At 43.7% G+C, this 9,571-nt stretch overlaps 1 long non-coding RNA gene across 3 annotated transcripts; it reads right to left on the bottom strand.

The window, feature by feature from the left end:
- Positions 1–1,145: 1,145 nt before the first annotated feature.
- Positions 1,146–9,352, bottom strand: LOC139838366 (uncharacterized). Of its 3 annotated transcripts, XR_011754578.1 has the most exons (9): positions 8,866–9,352; positions 8,666–8,777; positions 7,084–7,260; positions 5,753–6,590; positions 4,970–5,046; positions 3,690–3,992; positions 2,682–2,868; positions 1,956–2,076; positions 1,146–1,766 (listed from the first exon to the last, which is right to left on the bottom strand). It is a non-coding gene; the product is annotated as an uncharacterized lncRNA (long non-coding RNA). The 3 variants fall into 3 exon arrangements; XR_011754576.1 differs by lacking the exon at positions 4,970–5,046 and having other exon boundaries at positions 8,866–9,347; XR_011754577.1 differs by lacking the exons at positions 4,970–5,046; positions 8,666–8,777 and having other exon boundaries at positions 8,866–9,347.
- Positions 9,353–9,571: the final 219 nt, after the last annotated feature.

The raw sequence follows: 9,571 nt of genomic DNA, 5'->3' as shown, positions 1-9,571 counted from the left end.
GTGATTAGAAGTCAATGCAGATTATCCTATTTCTGCAGCCAACTAATTATTCCCTTGACCATCCATGTAAGATACATAACGTTGTGCAAAATGTTTAATTGGAGAAATACATATACTGCATAAAAATGTTCAATTGGAGCAAGAAACCCCTCTTTTGTCCATATACTGATGTTGTATATTCAAATGAAAGAAAAGTGTGATGAATTAAGAGCTAATTTTGTAATGCTTATGTATAAATCAGCTACAACCTTCTGTACATCAACTATTGTGTTGCTTGAGCAGAAAAAACACAAAGTTATCACAAAAGGCCGCATATGAGTCGGTCATGCTACTGAAGTTTTGCTTCTCTAAAACAATGGTCAAGTACAATCTAAACCCTGGTGCATTTTTTGCTATAGAAGTAACACTTATTACCGATTCTAACTTAACAATTATTGCCTTTACTTCTCAACTCAGCTTATTTACACAATAATGTAGAGAAAATTTCCATAAACAGGAAACACTAGCTAAACAAGTTCTTAACTTTCAGGATAGAAGCTACTCAATTTTCATAGGCCGGGAGGAATTACTTCTCCTAAAATCTTGTTCCCAATAACTAATCCTCTTTTCTCTCTCCCGATAATTAAGGATCCAACCTCCTCGTATGCCTCTTTCTTCTCTCATCAAAAATTAACGTCACATGTAAAAAAAGTAACTTCCATGTAATTAGGGAGGAATTAACTTCTCCTAAATAATGAATCCTCTTTTTCCTCTCCCGATAACTAAGGATCAGGGCTCACTATTGTGGGTTTTTATTCTCACTGGAAAAAATAGGAAGGAGCGGAGGAAAACAAGGGATCTGACTGGAAGTTGTTTTTTGACCAAAAATAACCTTGGTGTTTACCTGCCTGGTGCGTGCTGAAACTGAAATTAAGGAAAAGCAGGAGTTTTTTTATTCATGTATGAGAACTATTTGATATGTGAATGTTCACATGTTAAAATTATTAAGGGCCTCAGAGAGAATGAGAAGTCACTGATCGTTTCTTCTAGCTCAAACGTGCACAATTGGCTGTTTATCAAAAGTCAGATACGCGAGGGACATCAGCAGGATCTTCTTTGGAAAATCACATTAGCAGTTCAGCCAATTAATCAGCTAGAGGTTCATCAGCTCGAAAGTCTCTTTCTCAGACATCATGATAACATAGCAAGTATTTACTGTACATCAAAAACTTGCTAGAGTGCACACAACACAACAAATTTGACATTCAAATATACAAGAGGTGTAAAACAATAATGAACAAGAAACATCAACGAAATTGATAAGGCGCATATAGATTGTTCGACGACCAAGGCACATATACGATGACGACATCCCCTATCCCCCAGATGCACTAACCTGCAGCAGCTACATGTCACAGCTAAACTGGCTCGTCGTTGTCCTTGCCAGTCACATATCTTCGTTATGCACAATAACAATGATCTAGCATGCATAAGTACACGCGGACCTTGCATCGCACAACCTCACAATATGAAGGAATAAAAGAATTCGCTTTCCTAGATCTGTCGCATGTCATGGACATCGGGTGATCATTGGAACTGTGGGTCCATACTCCATAGAACCAAACCTTGCACCCGGACCGAGCCCGGCGTTGGTTGGCCAAGCCACCACCAGATTGTTGTCAGCAAACATCAGTCTTGATGAACAAAGGAGTCTTCACAGGATGCTGGCCAGTCACCAGAGGGTTCACATCTTCCAGGAAGTAATACACGTGGCCAGTAATCATACCCTGAAACGACAACAAGGTCACTGATTTATTTTAGACGCTAGAGCATACCCAAAATATATATAAAAACAGTAGCGAATTATCCACAATTAGCTAACCAAACAGTTGCCAATTAGAGTTCATGTACAGCAGGACAATTATTGCTTTCATTTTTATTACTTGAAATAGGTCAGAAGAGGCAGCGGGAGGCACCTGCGGGTAGTTATCGTTCCCGTCCCCGGCGCAGACCGAGTGGGCTCCTTCCTGATCCATCCTCGCCATCACCACCGCCGCCTTGGGCTGGTTGTACCACCACCAGACCCAAACATGAACCCTGAAGAACAGATGAGTTAAGCTAAGGCTTTTCACAGCAACCACAAAAGAAAAGCGTAGCATCAGCAAAGGAGGAACAAATGGCTAGAAAAGACAAGTATCCAGATTATTGCCACTCCTCATTATTAGATAGATAAACTACTACAAACAATAACATTGAACACCACATAATTTCAATTGCAAGATCAGCACATGTGACATAAGTGCAAACACTCTAGGACTACTAGTGAACTACTTTGAAACCGAAATAAGTCGGAGAGGAACGAAGTCCATCTGGGAATATTGAGTAAGGCCCATGCAAGACCAATGAATTTATCAATCCATGTACAATGAAGAAATCACTAGATGGCTGCAAGACAATTTAGCAATGCCTGGCCATAATGAAGAAGTATGCTGCTCAGTTTTACGAGGAGTGGTTATTAGTAAACAAGTTACGATTAAATACAGCTTCAAATAAACAGACAGATGTGTCAACCAAAAAAATGCAGATGCGGTAATTCCAGAAATTCTATGAGCAGAGTGGACTTCCAATGCAGCGCATGCACAAATGATCATGAGGATATACGAGGATTAAGTTGGAATAAAGCTTGAAGGGCAGAATCTCACATTTCAAGAAGGCATCAAATAGTTTTCAGTAATGCCTTCAACTGTATCACCAATTGGATGAGTGCGGATACGATTCCCATATTTCACGTCAGGTTCTTCCTACGACCTTTTCCATCCTAACTTTAGGCTCCTCATAAGTGTCCTCCGCGCGCAAGGACAGTGCAGATAGTGTCTTTCCTCTTCTTACCTACCAAATGTAACAACCAGATTCAGACTACAGCAGCGACATTCTGTCTAAATAAGTTGATCAGACTGGCCATCAAGAAATAAACTAGCAAGCAGATGAGCCACTCTAGCAAGTGGAAGTTCCTGACAATGATATAAGCATTTAGGCCTAGTACAATACGAATATATTATACTCATACAGAGTCTAAAAATCAACACAGCAAGTGGAGAAGACTTTGAACACCAAGTGAGGAAACCGGCAGTAGAAATATTAAATGAAGAAGAACCTTTCATCTAATGTTAAATACCAGAGCCGCAACATGCCGGTACTCACATCTGAGACCCCACCCATCCAGTATAAAATCTAACCTCACACTGAGCCCAGCAGGAAAGCCAAAGCTTAATTAAACAATTTGCAGGGCTAAAGACGTTGCAATCCAAGGTTCGAATTAATCATCTGTGGACCAGATGGCACAGCCTCGTAACTTCGTTGAAAAATTCAACAAAAGCAATGAACTTGGCACCACATTAGCACTACTACTACATAGCACTTGCAATGCCAAACTAACTCGAACCATCGATTGGTTTGCAGCACATTAGGCAGCACCAAATAAAACATGACAGATTCATCGGCGGAAAACGGGCGGGCCGCGGGAGGAAACCTTACGGCGACACCCCAGCGGAAGACGGGCGGTCTGTCGTTCTTGTAGCCCGAGTGGAGGAAGTCGCACACAGCTAGCTAGCTAGCTATGGTTTCTGCCCCACAACCACATACATGCAAGGAAAATAACGCAGCAATCCAGCATCAACATAGATGAGGTGGAGAAGGGAGGTGGTGCTCACCGGCATGCAACAGCAGGAGTTCGGAGTTCGTGGCAGGGAGGTGGTCGGTGTGTGGAGAAGGGAGGTCGGCCTCCCTTTCCAGGCAGCGCTGGCGCACCTGGAGGAGCCGGGTCTCACCGGACCAGCCCACCTTCGGCCGGGAGCAGCAGGAGGTATCTCACGCCGTGCAGCCTGCCGACGAGGGAGGCCGTCGTCGTCGGAGCTGGTACGGCCGGACCTACCCAGACCGGACCGCCGACGTGCGGGGGCTGCTGGGCACGGGCCGCCATTGATTTTCCAGCAAAGTGAATCACGGCCTCGAACCTGCACAACAATAACAACACGCCTAATGAGCATACAAAAACAAACAAGCTCAGGAAGATTAGCACATTAATGTCAAGATTTATAGCGCAGTGCAGTACAAGTAATCCGTAGAAAAGGCGAAATAATACCAACCAAGCTATAATGCATCAGAAACAAACAAACAAACATTCAGTTCAAAATTTTCTAATGCATTTTATGGACAGATCAGAGTTTGATATGCTAAATAATAACGGAACTTTGTATTCCTTTCCAAGACTGGGATTGCCAGGATAGATACATGGAGACAGGCATAACACGGATCAGCAACCAATATAATCTAAGTTGAACCAATTATGCTGAAAAAAACTATCATAATGGCGTTTCACGATTTATAGCAGAGCGATCCTGCTAGTACATGTTGGAAAGTTCAATTCTCGATGTGAAGCCGAGCTTGAACAGCAAATGCTATTATGCGCCGAAGGAACAGAGAAAAAACCTGAGCAGCAGTAGTACACGGGAACAACAGATCTTTATTAGTTCACAGGAATCTAGCTAGTAGTCAATCACATCTGACCAGGAACACTCACACGGGCAGATCAGTTTTATTTCACACGAAAACCAGACAACAACACAGGCCCATTCATTCCAATTTTCCACATGGCGTTCCCAGATTTTCTAGTACATTCAGGCCAAGACTACCCACCCATGCAAGTCAGCAAACAAAATGAACACGCAAATGAATCCCCCGACCACCAAGGTCGCAAACAATATGCCGTGGCCGTTCCAATCTTCCAAACAGCAGCCAGCAGTGCCACCCGACCACCAACGTCGCAAACGCAAACACCCCAGCGAGGCCTCCTCAACACCAGGACGGCCATTCGCTCCCCTACTAGCAGATGATCAACTACAAAACTGGAGACTCTAAGCCATCAATGGGCTCAAACAGATACATACATCGATGTCTACCTGATGCACCACCAGAGCCAGAATGGCTTTACCTAAGCACCCGGAGGCAAGCCGATGCTACCAGCGCCAAGCACGTCTGCGAGGGACTTCGGTGCGCAAGGCCAAGACCCTACCGAAGACGGATGCACAAATACATAAAGTAGAAGAATCTATCAGGTCTGAAATAAAAATAACACAACATCTTTTAAAATGGTGCAGACCAGATATAGAACAAACAGCTACAGATCAGGCCAACTGAACCAAACAGGCACGGACCAAGCCTCTGTGAATTTGCAACAAACTGCAATTGATACTTGTACAAGTATACAGAGAGAAACAAGCAGCAATACATGCTTCTACAAAGCTAGCCATCTGTAACAGGAAAACAGAGATAACTATTGCATGTATGGAGTAGAGGCTTAAATCATTCTAAACCGACAGCTTCCTGGGGCTCTAGCTCTTGTACCGCAACCTGAATACAACACACTACTAATCATTTACTCAAACCGCGATGATAACACAATAGAAAACAAAGACACGGTTGCCAACACATCCTTGAGCTAATGAATCAGCTACATCAGGTCACGAAAAAATTCGGCATGGAATCCTCTAAATTCTCAAACATCCGCATTGATAACATAGCAGCAAATACAGTGACCAAGTCGCACAAGACCAACTCATTTGGCATCCAAATATGCACAGGTCAAGAAAATCTGCCATAAATTTAAGCTTCATTTGACAGAATCCACTATATCCAAGAAAGCAAACTTCACCTATATTTGAGGCCTATAAATACTACACAAGACTAGGAAATCATAGAGGAGCTAGATACTAACCCATAAAAGACATGGAGTCGAAGAAGAAGGGGCCACTACGGTCGCTCAGTCCTCCTCGTTATCCTCGGACAAAATAAACAGAGCATGATAAGCAAAGCAAATACAGATATTTCGAAAGGACTGCAAAATAATAAGGCGACGATATTGTACACAATAGTTCAAGCATGATCGCGGAAGCGCGCGACGATTGGATCAAACGGAACCATGCGACGATTGGATCATACCAGCAGTGCATGCACCTATACTCACAGAGATGCTCAAGTACATATACCAAACTAAATAAGGAACCAAAAACAAATGTATGTGCATTCTGATCCTACATAAGTACAGATACTTATCATGGTAATCTAAATAATCCATGATACAGAAACCAGGGACAATTAAGATTATTCCTTAAGAAACAACAAATGTACTAGTTCAGCTAAATCAAGAAACAAAGTGGAGCAAGAAAAAGGCATCAATATTAAATTATGTCAAATCACAAGCACAAAGATTCAATGAATAGCAATCATTTTCGAACTGGTTCGGTTCGAGAAAATATTAGGATTTTAATGGACTATATATACTTCACAATATTAATCTGCATCTAGCAAGTTTGGTAATTATAATGACCATCAAATGAAACACATGAAATAAAATCTACAGGAATCATCTCAGATTATGCATCTTGGAATATACCAAAATAGCAAACGGAGCAGGAAGCCGGAAGCACCACAAGAGTAAAATTCATGTGATTCCTACCATCGTTCAACTAGAAAAAAGCAACCGAATTTATATCAGCACCTACCATGTTTTTCAGAATTTCAAGCCCTTCACCAACAGTATCCAAACTTTCACCCTGCACAAACATTGCCAAACAGAGGTCCAGTTAGACAAAAATCTCAATGCATTCTGATCCTACATAATTAGAGATTAAATGCTTATCATGGTAAAGTAAATAATCCATGATAAGAAAACCAGGGACAGTTAAGATTATTCCTTAAGAAACAAATATAATAGTTCAGCTAAATCAAATCAAAGACAAGAGTAACAGAAAAGAGCTTTCTATGAAGTCAAAGGAAGCTTTTACTAATTAGCCAACAATCATCATAAGCCCATATTACCTATAAGCTCAAATTTTACAAGATAAAATTAAAAGCGGCAAGAAAACCTAACCAGTCTGGTTGAAGAAAACAACACATAATTCAAAACAAAAGCAATTATCTCAAAAGAAGAAGATCGTCAGAAGAACATGTACAGCAAGAAAGGTAAAAAGATGACCATTGTATTTCCCAATCTTTCGATTCCCCAGGAAAATCTTACACCGTAACAAATACGCTCAATATTTTCACCTGGCAAAATCTCCAAACAGCAAAAAGGTGCTGTATATTAGGGGGGAACATCAGTACACATGAGGGAAATTCAAGCGACTCTTAATCCTTGCTTGTAGAAGAGTGATGGTGCCGATGAGGGTGTCGTCGTAGTAGATCATTGGGTTCAGCCCGACGAACTGAATCACGGCCTCGAACCTGCATGACAAGAACAACACGCCTAATGAGCATACAAAAAAACACAAGCTCAGGAAGATATTAATGTCAAGACTTATAGCGCAGTGCAGTACAAGTAATCTGTAGGACATGCGAAATAATACCAACCAAGCTAGAATGAATCAGCAACAAACAAACATTCAGTTTAAAATTTTCTAATGCATTTTATGGACAGATCAGAGTCTGATATATGCCAAATAATAATAGAACTTTGTATTCCTTTCCAAGACTGGGATTGCCAGGATAAATACATGGAGACAGGCATAACACGGATCAGCAACCAAAGCTCAACCATTTATGATGAAAAAACTAGCATAACGGCGTTTCACGACTTATAGCAGAGCGATCATGCTAGTACAAGTAGGAAATTTCGGCGATTCTCAGTGTGAAACCGAGATTGAACAGCAAATGCTATTATGCGCCGAAGGAACAGAGAGAAAACGTGAACAGCAGGTCTACACGGGAATAGCAGATCTTTATTAGTTCACAGCGTGTTTGGTTGGGGGTAAATACAACTAGGGAATGGGAAGTTAAGGGTTAGGAGACTAAAAGTCCACCGTTTGGTTGGGGGACATGGGAGTTGAGGAGGGCAAAGGATTGGGAGTTCACGAAGCCAACTCCCACAAAACTCTTCCCTGGGGGACCCCTGGTAATTCAGCCAGGAATAGGGAATTGACCGAAGAAACACAGATCGATCGAAGATGTGTTCGTTACGCGCGTCCCGCAATCAGAGGCGACGGAAAATCCCGCGAAAATCCTAGCTAATACGCGGGCAAATCCTCGTAAATAAGCCTTCTCTGGAGCGGCACCGTTCTTTGTCCATGAATCCGCCAACTGCCTCTCGATCTGCAGGGAAACGCCAGGAGTGAGTACAGCTGAGGTAGGCATGTTCTTCCTCTTCCAATTTGAATTCCTGCATAAATCCTTGCAAATCAGCTGCTTCTTTTTCTTCTACCCGTGTAGCACTTCTCCGGCTTTACCCACAAAATCTGAATCGTGTACGTAGTTTTTTCCATGACAGGCCTTTCCCATGTTGCAAAGACAAAACAACTCCCAACAGGTATTCCCCTACACGCCAAACAAAGGAATGGGAATACAATTCAACTTCCCATGTCCAGTCCCCTGCCCAACTCCCACTACTAAACTCCCTTTCCCCATCCCTCATCTAGCCAAACACGTTGTCACAGGAATCTAGCTAGTAGTCAATCACACCTGACCAGGAACACTCACGGGCAGATCTCAGTTTGCATTACACATGTATACAAATAAATTTGTCCTTCGTCAGGGACTAGTAGTATTGGAGCGATAGGAACAACTCTAATCAATCAAAAAGTAACTAGTAGCAAATACTGCGTGCACACTCATGGGCTGATCCTCAACCGCGTACACTGTAACTGAATATTTGCAGCGCGTGTAAACAGAGAGAAAGGTGCAGGGCTATTCATGAGCGAACTCGATCCAGTGTCTCCAAGATCCGAGTCCCTGTGCGCCGGGAAACCCTAGCAGAGAGGAGCGGGTCATGGGTGGAACCAATCGCGGGAGGGGCGGCGCTGGAAACAGAGCAAGGAGGACTAGTTGGAGGAGTACCTGCAGCTGCGCGCGTCGGGGGCGGCCGCCGTTACCGGCGAGCACGCCGGAGGAGACGCCCAGGACGGATCCCTCTCCGCTGCTGGCCGCCCCTGCTTCGGCTCGCAAACGGGTGAGATGGCGGACGACGGCCCGCCGCCGCCGCCGCGTCCTGGTGGCCGGCAACTCGCCGCCGTCGTGGAGCACCGCAGCGCAGACCCTCGGCCACGCGCACGACGCGGTCGGGGCGAGCTCGACGGAGCCGCGCGCACGGAGAGGCCGATGCACGCCGGCGCCGGCGCCGCTTCTCTGGTGGGTCGATGGTGAGTGGTGGGAGGAGGGGAAATGTGGTTACCGTGATTTTGGGACGCATACTAATCCAAAATCATCATGCATAACAAGGCAAGTTAACTATGCCAGCCATCATTTTGGGTAGAAAATAATGGCAACCTCCAGCCAAAATCATCCATCAAAGCACATAATCAACCTCCCCACAAATCGCGGAGCTCTTTATTTTGGGACGAAAATAAATACGCATCCTCGCGAGGCAGGTTAATTAATGTCTCGCATCATTTTAGAAGGAAAAATAAAGAGCGGGTCAATAAACACTCGAGAGTACGCCAAAGACGTACCATATTTTTATAGAAGGCAGAGGTTTGAGTACAAGAACACTACCCCTTGTTGCGAACAACAAGTGTAGCACAACTCCACACCGGCCAGTCCGAAG

Source organism: Lolium perenne, chromosome 3 (genome assembly GCF_019359855.2).
Source record: "Lolium perenne isolate Kyuss_39 chromosome 3, Kyuss_2.0, whole genome shotgun sequence".
NCBI classification, from domain to species: Eukaryota; Viridiplantae; Streptophyta; class Magnoliopsida; order Poales; family Poaceae; genus Lolium; species Lolium perenne.
The sequence above is the reverse complement of the archived record's forward strand: the minus strand, read 5'-3'. Positions and strand labels throughout refer to the sequence as shown.